The sequence below is a fragment of the Fukomys damarensis genome, unplaced genomic scaffold (genome assembly GCF_012274545.1).
Source record: "Fukomys damarensis isolate Sample0158 unplaced genomic scaffold, DMR_v1.0_HiC HiC_scaffold_28, whole genome shotgun sequence".
NCBI lineage: Eukaryota > Metazoa > Chordata > Mammalia > Rodentia > Bathyergidae > Fukomys > Fukomys damarensis.
The window spans coordinates 14,143,176-14,160,071 of record NW_022900940.1 but is presented as its reverse complement, the minus strand read 5'-3'; the positions used below and the strand labels follow the sequence as shown (position 1 = coordinate 14,160,071).

General features: G+C 37.0%; 2 pseudogenes; both read left to right on the top strand.

Annotated features, from left to right (window-relative positions):
• Positions 1 to 1,574: 1,574 nt before the first annotated feature.
• Positions 1,575 to 1,657, top strand: LOC117283644 (annotated as a pseudogene).
• Positions 1,658 to 9,546: 7,889 nt separating this feature from the next.
• LOC117283608 lies at positions 9,547 to 11,768 on the top strand (annotated as a pseudogene).
• Positions 11,769 to 16,896: the final 5,128 nt, after the last annotated feature.

The following is a 16,896-nucleotide window of genomic DNA, read 5'->3' as shown; positions in this document are numbered from 1 at the left end:
CAATGAGAATGCTTATGCTACTTGCTGTTGCTGAGCTCCTCCCAGAATCTGTGCAAAATACCTAGAACCAACTAGTGCCGTAGGATAATAGGAGCAATGGGGGGAAAGGAAGGAAACAGAAAACAGGAAGAGAAGGGTAGAGGTGAGATTCAGTGCAGCTGCCCTCTCTTCTTAACCTACTGCTCTTGCACTCTTTAACCCAGTTCAGCCTTAGTGTAACCATGACAAGTTCCTTTCTATCTTAAGTTGGGACCCCCTCAAACAGTAGTAACTGAGATGGGGATTTTTGCATAGGTGATTTACTGGAGATGGGCTTCCAGGAAAAATTTATAGTAATGTTAGAGTCTTTAAGAAGGATATGGGAAGAACTAAGTTCTCAGGACTGGTCTCAGCCTAACAACAGGAGGAACTCAGAGGCACAACTTGTATCACAGAAACTGGACACTCACAAGCACGGAGACTGGGCTGCTATACTCTACATCAACCGGTCATCAGTGGGGGCTATCCCTGTGACTGGGGGGGGCTGAGGGAATCTCCCGGCCTGACCATTTTCTGAAACAATAACAATCCTCAGAAAAGAAGAATCAGTATGAGCCACTGGCACCAACACCCTCAGCAGCTCATGCTCCAGCAGTGGGAAGGGGTCTAAATGAGGCACTAACTGTAGCTGCTAAACTCTCTTAAATTGTCCTTCAGTCTTGACAGAGAACATACAACCTGTAAGGGATTCCAAACTGGGATTTCTGAACCTGGGGTCCCTGACCTCCAAAATAACAATCTATGCTTGACTTTAGGATTACGTGACCCCTACTGAAATGGCCTGTAAAATGTGCACACAGGATACTAACAGGGGACACAAGTTTTACCAAACTAACTGTAGTATATGATCCACTTGGGGTCAAGAAGGTCACCTCCCAATTTTCTCAGAGCAAAAATAGCTCCTACATGGCCTCCCTCATGATGTTTTCCCTAATTCCTCATAGTAAAATCAAACTGCTCCTTCATCTGATACACACCTCAGAAACATTTCTGGGAGCATTAAAAAATAGACTTCACATATTATAGGGGAAGTGACTTTAAAACTTAATGTGAAGATGGTGATGACAATGATTAACGTTACTATTTACTGAGTACTTGCTATGTGCCAGTTGTTCTAAACTTTGATGTGTACTATCTTATGTTAGCCCCAAGACTGTCCTTTGAAGTGGAAATAGTTACCCTATTTTCTTCTATGAGAAAACCCAAATACTGAGAAATTAACTAAAATAACCAATTTCTACAAGGTAGGGAGTAATAGAAGCAGATACACACTTTGTCTGATTTCACAGCTACAAGAATATTAGAGGAAGCCATGTAAAGTCTGTGGTTTAGACTCTAAAATAGAAGAGAAGGTATACAAAGTGACCGGAGCTTTTTAGTACTTTTGTTTCTCCACTACAAATAGCACAGGACATGGTAAGTACTCAAGAAACATCAGTTAGATAAGTGAATATGCTAAATGTTTTAGTGGGTTAAAGTGATATAGAAGTGCCTACCCTGGCTCCTAGTATTTTGCAGGTTTTAGTTTGTGGTGAATCGCTTCTTGGCCTTTTGGCTAAGATCAAGTATAGTTAGTGGTGAAATACTTCCTATTTAAAAATGTTATTTTTAACCCTTTTCCTCCTCTGCGATATCTCAGAAAACAGTACTAGATACAAAATTACTGAACTGAACTGAATATTAGAAAGTGAAATGTTGCAAAATTAAAATGAGAAAATTGGACAGTATTGAGGAGATAAAGAAGATAAAAACAAAGGAGAGAAATGAATGGAGAAGCCAAACATCTATTACTAGAGGTATACCCAGCACATCCAGTCAGTCAGCTGCTTCTAATATGTCTGCAATTTGATTTGAAAGTACTCAATGCAGTTTGCATCTGTAATTGGATTTTCTTATGCATGTTCAGATATGAAAGGGAAAATGCTCACCTCAATTGGAAAGACACTGAATTAGAATGCATATTCATCTGGCCCTTCCTCTCCAAGCTTTGCCTCCCCCAACACACACACACTCCTTGCCTTTTCCATCAATTTCCTTCTCCATAGCATTTTCTCTTGCGCTCCTTTATCCTTTAACACCACAGTGCCACCTACTGTTTTAGATGCATATGGTGAGATATGCATAGGCTGGGACCTGAGGGAGATTTTTAACATCACTACCACGCGAGAGGGGCCCATTCATCAATTCTGTGACACCCCTAGCTAGGTGAAATTGCCACTCAGCATTTCAAATTGCTGGCTCTCCTCTCTGCTACCTGATGCTGCACTCTTCCTCTTTCCTACAGCATTTTCTCACAAGAATAAATGGGTAATTCAAAAAGAAGAAAAGTCTCCCAGGAAATTATACGTGGTGCCAGGACAGTCATGGATTTTTTTTATACTTTGACTACAATGATTTGTGGCTACAAGGAAAAAATGTTCAATAGAACTAATGACTCCTGGAAGTGGCCCTGAAGGCTGAGGCACTCCCTCCTTTTAAGATCACACAGAAAACTGTCAGCTGTTAAAAGACTTCACTTGGCTTGACGCCCTAAAATCATGCCAATCGTTACAAAAGAGTTATTTGAATGCATGGTGCTTGCTGAGGGGAAAAGTAAATCTCTCTTCAGTTACCCAGGCCAGACCCAGTCTCTCCTCAGGGAGCTGCCCACATATACCTCCAAAGCACATGTTTACTGCCACATCAGCTGGACCTCCAATCCAACTAGGGAAATAGAAATTCTGTCTGATACTTTCCCATTCCTCTCAGCCTAGCCTGCTTTCTCCACTACACTGCACAAGCTAAAGCTGAGAATATGTGATCTGTATTTCCCAAATACCCTGGTTAATTGATGTCCAGGTAGGGTGTACAGTGAGAGACTGGGAGAAAAGTGACTCCTTCCTATTTCCAACTCGTCTTGTGCTTGCTCCAGCAGCATCAAAAGGTCCTGTGTCTATTAGCATTCAGAGTACTTGCCCCATGATGACCCAATCTAGGGCCCCATGAGTGCGCTTAGTAAGCCCCATGGTACGGGGAGAAACACTACAGAAAGCACCCAGACTCCTACAACATGAATCTCTTTGTCCCTAACAGAGTGACTACTTTGTGAAGTCCCTCCACCCACACTGCTTCAGCCTCTACCCTTCAACTCTTTCAGCCTTCCAATATTATGTAAAGAACTCCCTGTATCACGTTCCTTCAGCTTGAGATTATTGATGGTTTTGGTTTCTTTATATAATAGATGCTATGCACTGAAAACAACAGATATAAAGAGGTGAAATTCTTTCTAAGACAACAAGAACTGCTTATGAGTCCTACATCCTTTTTTTCAGGGTGGTTTCAACAGTAGTTAAAATTAGGCAGCAGAGAGTGAGATAGACAGGGTTTTAAATCCTGGCTCTGCCACAAACTAATTGTAGAGTCCTGGATAAGTATAGAAACAGTCTGGCCTTGGTTTGCCCATGTATAGTATGGGAATAATCATATTTAACTAAAATAGCTGTATAGATATCAAATAGTATATTGTACGCAAGGCATTTGTGAAGTCTGGCAAACAGCTTTCAGTAATAGCCATTATAGAATGGATGATTATTTTATTATCATAATCACTATCTCTGAATGAGGAAGTACTGTGGTTTCAGGGTACTCTGCCAAAGTTCTTCTGTTGGAAACTTAATCCCCCATAGATGCTTTTGCAGAAATGGGTACTTTGTTGAGAGAATAAGCTGATTATAAAAGCAAGCTCAGCCCTAGCTTAATATCCTTCTGATATTCTCTCTTTTTCACCCTCCATCACAGAGTGACATAGAAAGAAGGTTTTGCAGATCTAAGCCTCTTAACCTTGGCCTCCCCAGACTCCAGAACTGTAAGAAATTACTCTCTACTCATTGTAAACTGTTTAGGTTCAGTTATTTTGTTACAGCAGCAGAAAATGGACTAAGGAAGGCTTTGGGAAAGAAAAATCCAGATCTAGGCATAAGCTGATACTCTAAATAGTCTACAAATCCTTGAGGAGACAACCAAGAGGTGAAATTCTAAAGGACACAAGTCTCAGCAAATAGAATTATAATGGGTGAGGCAAGGACCTAATCAACGATAATAGTCGTAAGTACAGCAGTCACTGCCCAGTATATGCTAAATGCTTTACTAAATCCTTTGATTCATTTAATTTGGATAACCAACACACATAATAAGTATTGCTGTCTCCATTAACCAGACAGGGAAACCAAAGATCAAAATGCTGAAGAAAAAAATCTTGCCCCAAATTATACCAATAAATGGTCAGCTAATCCTTGACGCCATTCAAGCTTAGTCATTCTAGAACCCGTTCTCTGAACCATTAAGGTGCCTAGTAGAAGGATCAATAATGTCAGAAGTTAAAGACTTATGAGATTGAAAACTGAGGGAATGTTCACAAGCATTGTTCCACAAACAAAATCAGCGAACAGGAAGCACACTGAATACATTTTTTTCTTGTCGAACTCAGGACAATAGGTATTATATGAAGTCAGGCAAATATATGAGCCTCAGCAAATATCAACTATCTTGAGTGTTATAGACTTAGAAGACTTCCACACAACCCTAAATGTGCTCTCTGACTCTTTGAACAATTCTAATGTTAAGAAAATCCAGTGAGAAAAGAGGCTTTCATGAGACTCTCCCTCCTAAGCTTTCGATAGCCAATTATACACAACCCCTAATAGCTAACCCAGGAATAAAAGCAGGTGCTAGGTCATCTACATGAATAAAATTTCATTTGTAAAATGTAAAAGCATTTTGCAATAGATCCACAGCAATCACTGGACTTAGTGCATGCATATTAGAAATATGTTCTTAGTCTACATCTACAGAAAATCATTCATCATTATAGCTAATAAAACAAGTAAGCACTTCCCATATCATAATTGACTCTGCCAATGGTCACTTCAATGAGGTCTGTAATGAGAATGGAAAATTATAGAGACCCTAGAACAACAGAGAATCTGGGAAAGGGTCCCACACAGGGTCCTTCTGGGGCTTAGGCAGCCCCAGAAATCCTGGTTCAGCAAAATGGGAAACTGAAAGGAGGATTCATAAGACAATCTAAAATCCTTTTGATTGCCTGCCTATATTTGTGGAAAGAAATGGTTTAGCAAACATTCAACATAAAGTCACTGCAAAAGAAAACTACACAGAATCCCCCTTACCCATCCACTACCTCAGTGGAAAATACTTCAAGCTGTACAAGACTTCAAGAGTAGCTGCAAGAGCAAAAGATGACTCCTTACCAAGAGAACCATAAAGGACTTCTGTTACAGCAATAAATATCACTGACACTAATTAATATTCCATGTATCCTGGAGGATTAAACCCTCACCCTTAACACTTCCCCTCAGGTGCCTTTCTGAAAGTAGTCAAAGGAACAAAAGGAAAACAGCAGGTGGGTTTAAGAAACTCCCAGAGCTTCCCTGGGTTAGCAACAGAACAAATGAGGTCTCTATTATGATACAGACAGACACTTTCAATTAAATAACTTGCCACTTTGAAGGCATGCTGAGGAGGTACATGCTTCACTTGACCTCTCAGCCACTTCCGTTTATTAATAATGGAATATGATTTGACTGTTCTCCTACCATGATCAAAATAAAGCTTGCTGATATGGTTTTGTAGCATTTCAAAGTCACCAGCATCTCAAAAACAGGTTCCAAACATCTAAAGGAAAAAGAATACTCAAATTAAATGTTAGTAAGGATCCAGGAATAAGAAAGAAAATATATTCACATGACATTTTATCAGTTCATCTAAGCAGTAGATTATTTCCACATATGTGATACACTTATCAGTGATGGTGTGTTAATCTACTTTTGGTTGCTGGACAAAATAACTTAAAAGTTTATTTTGGCTCATGCTTTCACAGGTATAAGTCTATGGGCAGTCAATTCCATTGCTATGGGCCCAAGATAAGACCAAACTGACAGTGGAATAGTATGATAGCGCAAAGGAGACCCAGCTGCTGTTTTCTTTTGTTCCTCTTACTACCTCCTGAAAGGCTCCTGAGTAGAAGAGTTAAGGCTAACAAGTTTATCTGTCTGGGATATATGGCATATTAGAGCTGGGAAGTAAGGGGCTTGGGGGACATTATGAGAGGAAGAAGCTAAGAACAAAGTATGCCTCTAGGTTCAAGTTCACATTCCCCTGACTCATTCCCTACAACAGGGCTCTGCCTCCTATTTCCATTGCTTCCCCAATAAGCCATCAAATTATGGTCTTACTAATGGATTCATCCAATGATAAAAGTGGAGCCCTCCTTATCTGATAACTTCCCAAAAGCCCATCAGTAACCAAGCCTTCCACGTGATGAGGCTTTTGGGGAGACATATTAAATCTCAACCTTAACAGATTGTGCTAAGGGTGGTATAAAATATAAGAATGTTTCCACTTAAGTCATTTAAATATTTTGATGCTGGCTGCTATTATAAATGAGTTTGAAATGTGTATATCTTGTATAAAACTGTAGCTCACAACTGGCTTACAGAACAGTTGGGAGAGGACATTTCTGATCTGTGACATGCTTTCATCCACCTCGTAAGTAAGGAAACCACACCTTTTCTTGCATAGCTGTCCTTTTCTTGAGGGATTTGGAATTAACTTTCAAATGGCAAAGGAATAAAATTATGCACAACATAGGCACACTTTCGACAATTCTGGATCCAGAAGTCATACCTCTCCTCTACCTCACACTTTAGTAATAATATCTAGTCTTCAGGCCACATCTACATAGAATGTGGAAATGTAAATCTCTGACAATGATTCTGAACCATGTAGTGAGAGAAACAAATACTAGCAGTTGGTTGGGTGTCTGTGCCACACTCTGCAGTGCTATTTCTACTTCTATACACATAAATAAGATTACTTTTAAATTTATAAAATATAAGAAAATAATCCATTTGAAGAAATATATAAAGAACAGAACAGATTGTATGTGATGAGACTTTTAAGAGTAAGCGATGTCTAAAGAACTGAAGACTAGAGAGCTACACAAAACTGTTACAAACATGAACAACCTTCTTTTATTCACAAAATTGGTAGATTTTTACCTTCAAGTCCTCTACTCTCCTTATAAAAACTCTGTCTTTTAATGAAATGTTCAAGAATAAAGGTTCAGATCAACTACTTAAGGAACACTTAGTAGTACTGGGTTCTATCAGCAACAGGTACTATTTCTCTAAAAGAATTTCCCTGGCAATGCAGAATGGTGAAAAGCAAACATTGGCAGATATTATATTCAGCGACATGAAGTTCAGACTCAACAGTACTCATAGGGGTACTAAAAAAATACCAACTGTAAGGTATGAATAAACATTTACTTATCTTGTAAAGATTTATTACTCATTTCTTTTTATCAAGTACATTTGTCTTTATCATCCTCGTTAATATGCTTTTGTCTTATTCTTGCTATCAAAATTCACAATTTGAAGGTTAGTTTTGTTTGTTTCTCCTTTCAATGTATTAAGCATAAAAAGTACTTTCCAGACAACTATATTTATTGAGTTTATTTGTCAGCTCATTTTTTTATTAAGTCTATAGGTACATTTTAGGTATACAATAGTTATATTCATCACTGGGATCTTGTACCTTTACATGATGTATCTTAGTTCTTATTTTCTCCTCATTCCCCAGCTCTCTCTTCACCCCCTCCACCCTTCCCTTTTTACAAAGCTTTGTTTCCATGTTTTTCCTTTTCTCATATTTTTTCTTTTCCCTTATCTTTCCCCTATATTTGTCAGCTTTTGCTACAACACAGCCATATTATAAATGTCATATTCAACAGCTCACTGAAATAAGCATTTACTTCTCACTCCTAAGTCTGCAAGTAAGTAGTGATTTTACAGAGCTTACCTAGGATAAGCTAGACTTGGCTTCATGTTCAGAAGACATTCTTATCACTGGCATGTGACAATTTAATCTTATTGGGCATTCTTGTACACAAAAAAACAAACTCAATGAGAGAAAAATTAGGGAAACATCTTTCACAATAATGTCAAGAAAAATGAACTTAGGAAGCAATCTAACAAAAGAAGACTTTTACATTGAAAACTATAATACTCTGAAAAAAGAAGATCAAAGAGAAAATGGAAAGATATTCCTTATTTTTGCATAGTAAACACCAGTATAGTGAAAAATGGCCATACTTCCAAAACTGTTATAGAGATTTAATGCAATCCAAATCAAATATCAATAACACACCTCCTCACAGAATTAGGAAAAACAATCCTAGCAGGGGATTTAGCTCAGTGGTTCTGCACCTGCGTTGCAAGCACAAGGTCCTGAGTTTGATCCCTGGAAAAAAAATCCTAAAATTCATTTAGAACCAGAGAAGTAGAATAGCAAGAGTAATCCTAGGCAACAAAGGCAAGGCAGGAGGCATCACAACCCAACTCGAAATTATAGCACAAAGCTACCATGATTAAAAAACAACAGGGGTGGGGACTTAGCCACTGCCTGACTCTCAAGCGCAAGGTACCAAGTTCAGTCCCTGGTACCAACAACAACCAAAACAGCAACAACAAAGTATTGGCAAAAAAAAATATTCAAAGATCGATGGAATAGAACAGAATATTCAGAAATTAATCCAAACCCATTCAGGCACATTATCTTTCACAAAGGAGTCAAATATCATCACTAGAAGAAAGCCTCTTTAATAAATGGTGCCAAGAAAACTGGCTTTCCACATGCCAAATAACACCTATATCTCTCTCTATACCTTAAACTATAATAAAAAATGTATGAAAGATCTAACTATTAAGACAGAAACATCAAATCTGCTGGAAGACAGAATAGGTAAAACTCTTGAAGACACAGGTGTAGGAAAGACTTTATGAACAAAGCCTCAACTGAACAAGAAATACTACAAACAATCTACAACTAGAGTAATATCATATAAAAAATCTTTTGCACAACAAAAGAAACCACCAGCAAAGTGAAGAGAGAACCCACAGAATATGAAAAAATAAATCCTCAGACCAAGGACTAATATCTTGAATATATAGAGAACTCAAAAAAACAAAACTCCTCAAATTTAAAGAATCAATTAAAAAATGGGCATCTGAAATGAACAGATACTTCTCAGGTAAAGACGTACAAATAGAAAATAAATATATGAAAAAATATTCAACATCACTTGTCATTCAATAAATGCAAATTAAAACAACACTGAAATTCCATTTCACTCCTGAAAGAATATCTATAGTCAATAAATTAGCCAACAAAAAAAATGGTAGAGAGGCTGTGGGGAGAAAGAAACACTTCTCCACTGTTAGTGAGACTATAAATTAGTAAACCAATATAGAAATCAGCATGAGCATTCTTTAAAAAACTAAAACTAAAAGTTCCATTTGACACAGCTATTCCCATTCTTGGCATCTTCCCAAAAGACACAATATCAATATATACACACCCATATTTAGTGGCACAAATTATAATCGATAAATCTTGGAAACAGTCCATTAATGGATGAATGAATAAAGAAAATATGGGGCTTTTTACACAATGGATTACTATTTGGCCATAAAGAAGGATAAACTAGAGACATGTTTAGGTAAAAGGATTCTCCTTGAGACCATAATATTACATGAAACAAATCAGACACACATGTTTAAATACCACATTGTTTCTCTTATGTGAGAAATCAAAAGCATAAATGAGAGCAAAAATGGATGACAGATATTGGGAAGCAGGAAGAAAATGTTCAAATGGGAAGGAAAGCAAAGGGGAGAAGGAAGATAAGAAAAAGGAAAAAGGCTGGAGATTTAGCTGAGTGGTGCAGCCACCTGCCTCACAAGCACAAGGTCCTCAGTTCAATCCCCAGTACCAAAAAAAGTGATGGGGGGCAGAATACAAGAAAAAAAAAAGGAAAGCCAGGTGTGGTGGCGCATGTCTATAACCTCAGGCCTTCTTGGGAGGCTGAGGTAGGAGGACTGTGGTGAGATTGAGGCCAGCATGGGCTACATAGTGAGTTTAGGCCAGCCTGAACTACAAAGCGAGACCCTGTCTCAATAAAAAATTGAAAAAGGAAAGAAACTCTTCTAAATAAGAAGGTCGAGAAGGGTTTAAAGAAGGGGAGGGGAATGGGGAAAAAAATCAAGATATATTATGGACAAGTACAAATTCCCTATGATGAATGTGATCATTATGTATATCAAAAGTGTACCAATAAAATTAATTATTAAAAACACAAATAACAGAAAAAATTAATTTAAAAAAGAATCTGCTAATAGCCAACATGCAATCTCCTTTGAAAATAACATGGATACATTAAATTTTTCACCAGTTATCTCCATTTCTATTTGATAAATCAATTAGTAACAGTTCATCTTGAAATTAAAGATAATAGGAAAGTTCATTTATCTCAGCCCACATACATTTTACTGATAAGATCAAGTCACAGCTACACATAGAAAGAAAACTAGAAAATGTGATGTTTTAGTTACTTTCTCATGGCTGAGACACAGTGCTCAACACCTGCAAATTGAAGGAGGAGAGCCTTATTTGGCCCACAATATGTAGAGGTTTCAGTCCACAGTCAGCTGGCTTCAAGGCTGGGCAAAATGGCAGCGGAGAAACAATTCATGGAACGGCAGCAGGAAGCAGAGACAGGGGTCGAGGGAGTCGGGAGGGAGACATGCTCTTCCAGGGAGCACCCCTAGTGACTCAGCCAGGCTTCACTCCCAAATCACATTTAGCTATAAAGGCACCAGTGGAACAATCCACTGATCAGTATCATGTCTCCGTAATCACCTCCCCAAAGCCCCATCTTTAAGTCAATCAGGCTTCTAGATATAATTTATAATATGTGGTGTCCTGGGGCCTCATGGTGATGCAGATTCTGAATGTATGTCTGGGCTAACCAGAAAAAATTTCCAAAATGCATTAGTCTGAGTTGTGAGGCACAATGGTAGCATGTAAACAGGAGTCAATTTAAAGTAAAAATCATCACATAAATAAAGCATGGGTGGCTACAGGGGAGGTCGGGGCAGGGAAAATTGCAGATGGAAAAGTGAGAGAGGAGAAGACTGAGAAGCCAAAACAAGCTGGAGCCGCCTGACTAACAGACGGGAAAGTTCCAGTCACAGCTCTGAGAAGCGATCAGCTGAAGAAGAAGCTGCAGACCTCCCAAAAAAGCCTACAGAGATCTCCAAGTCTGGATTTGCCATAGGTAGTCAGACAACAAAGAAAGCATCAGCTACAGGCATCAAACTTGGATCAAGTAAGCCTAAAGAAACCGTCAACTCTTGTTCCAAAAACCACTTCAGTAGCAGCTGCTTTTGGGGGGCGGGGGCTTCCTTTTTGTTTCCTCATTGAGTTTATTGGTACATTTTAGGGATACAGTACAGTTACTTTCATTATTGGGATCTTGTACCTTTATGTGACAGGTCTTGGTTCTCATTTTTTTCCCTTGTCTCTGCCCTTCCTTCACCCCCTCCTCCCCTCCCCATTTACAAACATTTTATTTCCATTTTTTTCATTTTCTCGTATTGTTTTCCTTTTCCTTATTACCTTTCCCCTACGCTTCACATTTTCCCTAAGATGAAGATAGTGAACCAGAGGAAATGCCAGCAAAGATGAGGATGAAGAATATTGGAAGGGATACACCAACATCAGACAGACCAAACTCTTTCAGTAAAGGAAAACATGGGTTTTCTGATAACCAGAAGCTATGGTAACAAAATATAAAATCTCATCTTGGAAATGTCCATGATCAAGACAATTAAATGATGTGTTTTGAATTAGGGTGTGGGGTGAGTATAACGTTCAAAGAAATGGTTTCCTTTTTTAAAGAATGGTGTAAGACTATCTTTAGAGCTGCATTTTCTTTTTCTTTCTCTTTTTTTTAAGACTGAGTAGTACACTAATAAGTGAGAGTTTGAAATTAGAGGTAATTTATGTTTTATATACAGATTTCAAGACATTTGCTAATTTTGTACTTTCATGGGATTAGTTTCCAAAGGTTACAGATAATAAAGAAATCAGAAATGGTACCTTTTTAAGAATTGCATATTTTTTAGAAACGTTATTAGCACATTAAGAGAGAAGCAAAAAATTTCTTTCTATATAAAACTGAAAGCACTTACTCCTAAATTAACTCCCTCATTACCTAAACTGTCTGCCTCCCGGGAACAGCCTTATAAGAGAAAGGGGGGAGCATCATATTGAAAGGAAAATGTTACTGGACAACTGACTGAAAGTAAATTTTTTTTCTTTTATTGAGTTTATTGGTACATTTTAGGTATACAGTACAGTTACATTCATTATTGGGATCTTGTACCTTTATATGAGAGGTGGTCTTGGTTCTCATTTTTTCCCCCTGTCCCTGCCTTCCCTTCACCCCTGACTGAAAGTAAATTTAGATAAAATTAAACGAGTTTTTCCTTATGGGCATTTGTTTTGTTATTACATTATTAGGCATTGCACTGCTATCATTGGATAAAGAAGATTAGCTCTTTCACAAAAAATACGTTTTTTAAAAAACTTTCTATGTGAAGTATCAAGTACTTGAAATAGTTCATTTCACTTTAACGGTCTTGTCTACCTTCATTAGTCTTCAAAGAACAGCCATTTGCTACAAAAGTAAATCAGTATTTTGAATGTGCTTCTCTTTATTTTTGCTTATTAGCTAGTTCCTGTAAGCATTTCCATCAGAACTTGAGGCAAATCATAAGGAAGCTGTTTCTTTTAAAATACAGACCACCACCAAAATTCTAAACTCACATACTGCTTAAATACTTGGCTGGTTTTTATTTTTTAAAAGGTATAAACACCAAAAAAAATTTAACATTGTAGAAGATGGAAAACAATAAGATGCATTTTCTGTAACTTTGCCTGCATATTTACATTATTAAGTTGTTAAATCCAATTTGAACTGAACTCATTACAGGATTTCTTATAAGAACAATTATATTGTTTATTTTAAGTGTGTACATACTGCCCACTGGCCTCTCAAAATCATATTGTAAGGGCCCTGGGATTTAGCTCAATGGTTCCGCCACCTGCCTCGCAAGTGTAAGAACTGGAGTTCTATCCCTGGTGCCAAAAAAACAAACAAACAAACAAACAAACAAAAGCATACTGTAGGTACAGAAAATAAAAGGAAAGAAAATGTATCTTAAAACACATTTCATGGAATTGTTCATCACAGATATCATTAGATTTGTGTACTGTAGGGTGTTATGTTGTGTATTTTTGTTTTGTATATGAACTTTTTAAATGTGACAAACACGTCTTTGAAAGCATAGTCACAGACAAAAGAAAAATAATATAGTGATTTCCTTCAGAATTTCTACAATGTTAAATTTGGAGGCAGCTTCAAACTATTTTATTGGTGACAGTTACTTGCTGATCTTTTTTAATAGGTAGTAACTCCAGAGAAAAAACCTGTGTATATGCCTAATGAGTTGTTTTTTATATTAAAGTTTAGACTAAGCCCCAAGGAAAACAATGGAAATGTTTATAGAACTACTAGTTCTCACATGATTTAATCATATCAAGATACATGAATTTAACTTTAACTTTTATGTAGGCAAACTATTCATTTTTGTCCATCTTACCATTTGTTAAAATAACATCCCTCTCCTACATACTCTTTTCTTGACCCAAATGAAATACTAATCTAAGGTCAAGATGAGGAAAGAAATGACTGAGATGAATGTCTTTACTAAATAATCCTTTAAATTTGTCAAACTCACAATACATAAATAAATAAAGCATAGGCAGTTTATGACTACAGCTATAACCTTGAGAACAACTAAAATTTGGAAAACTCCAGTTAGAAACCCTAAAAATAATAGCCCTAACATTTTGCCAGAAGCAATAGATTTCACACATATGAAATTCTCAAACCGTATTTATTCAATTATAACTCCAGGAAATTAATCTGAAGATACCACACCTGCAGGATGTTCTGTACTACAGATATAATCTGCAACTAATCAAGGAATTCAAAACTCATACAAACTAAAGACTGAAAATTAAAACAGTGTCACCGGGCATGGTGGTGCACACCTGTTATCCCAGCAATTGGGAGGCTGAGACAAGAGGATCGGCTGTGACTTCAAGACCAGCCTCAGCTACACAGTGAGTTCCAGGTCAGTCTCAACTACATAGTGAGACCCTGTCTCAAAAAAAAAAAATTAAAATAGACAAAAAGGTCCAGGGTCCCACAAATGAGGACAGATGTGGAAAATTAAGATCAGTTTGGATGCAAACATTTTTAAAATGTCCTAGCAACATAATATATAGAGACCCAGATACAACCAAAATTGTACTACTCCAATAAATTATCATTTTTACCTGCACTTTTCTATGCTTATTTGTATTTGCATATAACACTCACATAAATATAATCTTAATACAGTCACAATATTATTTTCAGTTTACTAATTTGATTTGATTACTACTCATGTTACAACATTTCTTCATATTTTAATTTTCTGACATGGCATAATAATCCATTAAGGTATAGCTTAGTATACCACAATGCCACTTCTGTATGGTAAATATTTAAATCAGTTCTCATTTGTTCATATTATTTATAATGTTTTGATTAAATATTGTCATGTTTATACTGAAATAGAGACCCAGATTTCTTATAACCTACTAATCTAATAATATTATTCATGAAGTTTGCCATGCCTACAGCACACCTATGTGCCCTTTTCCTTAGAGTTGCATCCTAAAGTGAACTGTTAGATATATTGTATTTATTAGCATGCAAGTGTACCATCATAGTCACAGCATTCCTCTTCAGAAAACCAAAAGTCAATTCTGCAATAAAATCTATAGTGAAATCATGTGTGTGTGTGACAGAGAGAAACTTATATACCTAACTGAACTTTTGACCTTATCTACAATTATAAATCATTCGAATTTATCGATGAAGGTGAGAAGACAAACTTTAAAAACACAGCAATGGGTCTGAAAACTGACCTTCCTGGCAAAGACATCATGGTTAATCAGAACTCTGAGAAGTTATCTATTGCTACATAATAAAATCAGCCATAACAAAACACAGTATAGCTAATTTCTAAGGCTCGGGAACTCAGGATAGATTAGTTGGGTAGTTCTGGGTCGAGACCTCTAATGAGGTTGCAGTTAGTGGCTGCAGACCTGTAAAGGCTGCTTGATCAGGGCTGGAGGATAGACTTCCATGGTAGCTCATTCACTAAACTGTTGACTGGAGGCCTCAGCCCATTCCCACACAGGCCTCCATAGGACTGGCTGAGCACCCATATGGCATGGCACCAGAATCCACTTAGAATGAGGGATCCAAGAGAGAACACAGAAGTCAGATTGCTTTTTATGGCTTCAATTCCTAAATTGCACTCTTTCATTGTGCTTTTTATTTTTCTGACTTTGAAGGAAGTTACTGAGTCTAATCCACACTCAAAAGGAAGAAAAGTAAGTTTCATCTCCTGAAATGAAGAAAGTATTTGAGGACACATTTTTCAAAAGCCATAACAGTAACTATTAAACTGTTAAAGAATAATAGGGAAAATCTGAATTTACAGTCACACAGAATTTCTCAAATTCAGACTCTGCCAATTACCCCCTTGTGCATTGAGCACACTGGACCCTTGGTACAATACGTTTGGCCTCCTTAACTATTAAGCAAGATATTATTGCCTGCTTACCTCAGAATGAGGATGAGACTGAAATGATGCCACATAGTAAAATGGCTGGATTTGCCCACCATAAGTGATAGAATAATAAAAACTGAGTATTTGTAGTGAACACTATCAAAACAAGGGTGTTTCAGAATCCTTTAACTGACAAATGGCCTTATTCAACTCTCACTCAAAAGAGGTTAAACCCAGTATCTGTTAGTTCAAATAACAAGAAGTTTTTCGGGAATGGGCAACATAAGGTCGTATACACAGTCCACCCCCACAAAAAAAAGTATACATACTTCAAGAAAAACAAAAAGTTGTATAAATATTTTAATAATAAATTTATGGAGACATTTGTGAGATTAATACAAGTTACCTTTGGCCTCTAATATTACAAAGGACTCAAAATGGTGGCCATCAGCTTCCAGACATTTATGAGTACAGCAAACTGCTTCTTCTGCAACTTTGGTCATTGACATTGCTATACATGCATTTTTAATTTTTTCTCTAAGTGCCAGAGGTGTAGTGAGCTTTCTGTGATATATAACAACCCTCATACAAGTCCCCCAGATAAGTGTAATTCCATCTGTTGAAAAAACATCATTCTATTATGCTTTTCTTGAAGTTTGAATATATATTTTTTGGAAGATTTTGTATTAGAGATTTTTTTCTTCTTGCCTGTTTTCTATCTCAGTTTACCTCTAATTCCTTTTTTGTATCTCACTGTTGTAACTGTCTTCCCCAAATGACCAGGAAGGTAACTATAGTAGTCCCATCTTATATCATCCTCAAAATTTATTATCCCAAATGTAAAATCAACATCTTTTTTCTCTTAGCATCTACATTTTATACATCAGGGAATTTTCTAGGTAAGCCTTCTTCATCATATTCAAATCTACCAGTATCTTCTTATCATCTACCTAAAGAACACAGTGTTCTTGCTATATTCTATAATCTCCTGTGTTTTCTGGTCTCTGGCTACTTCTGTGTCCTCATTTCCTATTCATCTATGCTTACCTTTTCTATTTTAATCACATCAACCTCCTTGCTACAGCCTAACAACTTTGTACCTACACTTTCTCCATGTAGAATGCTTCTCTCTAAGATATTAATGCTGCCATTCCTCATTTAATGACAGAGTTCTGTTCCTGCAACTAGGTCAATGATTGAGTTGGTTGTGAAATAAAGAATTGTGTATAATATGTACATAGAATATCAAAAACAAAGAAATAGTCAA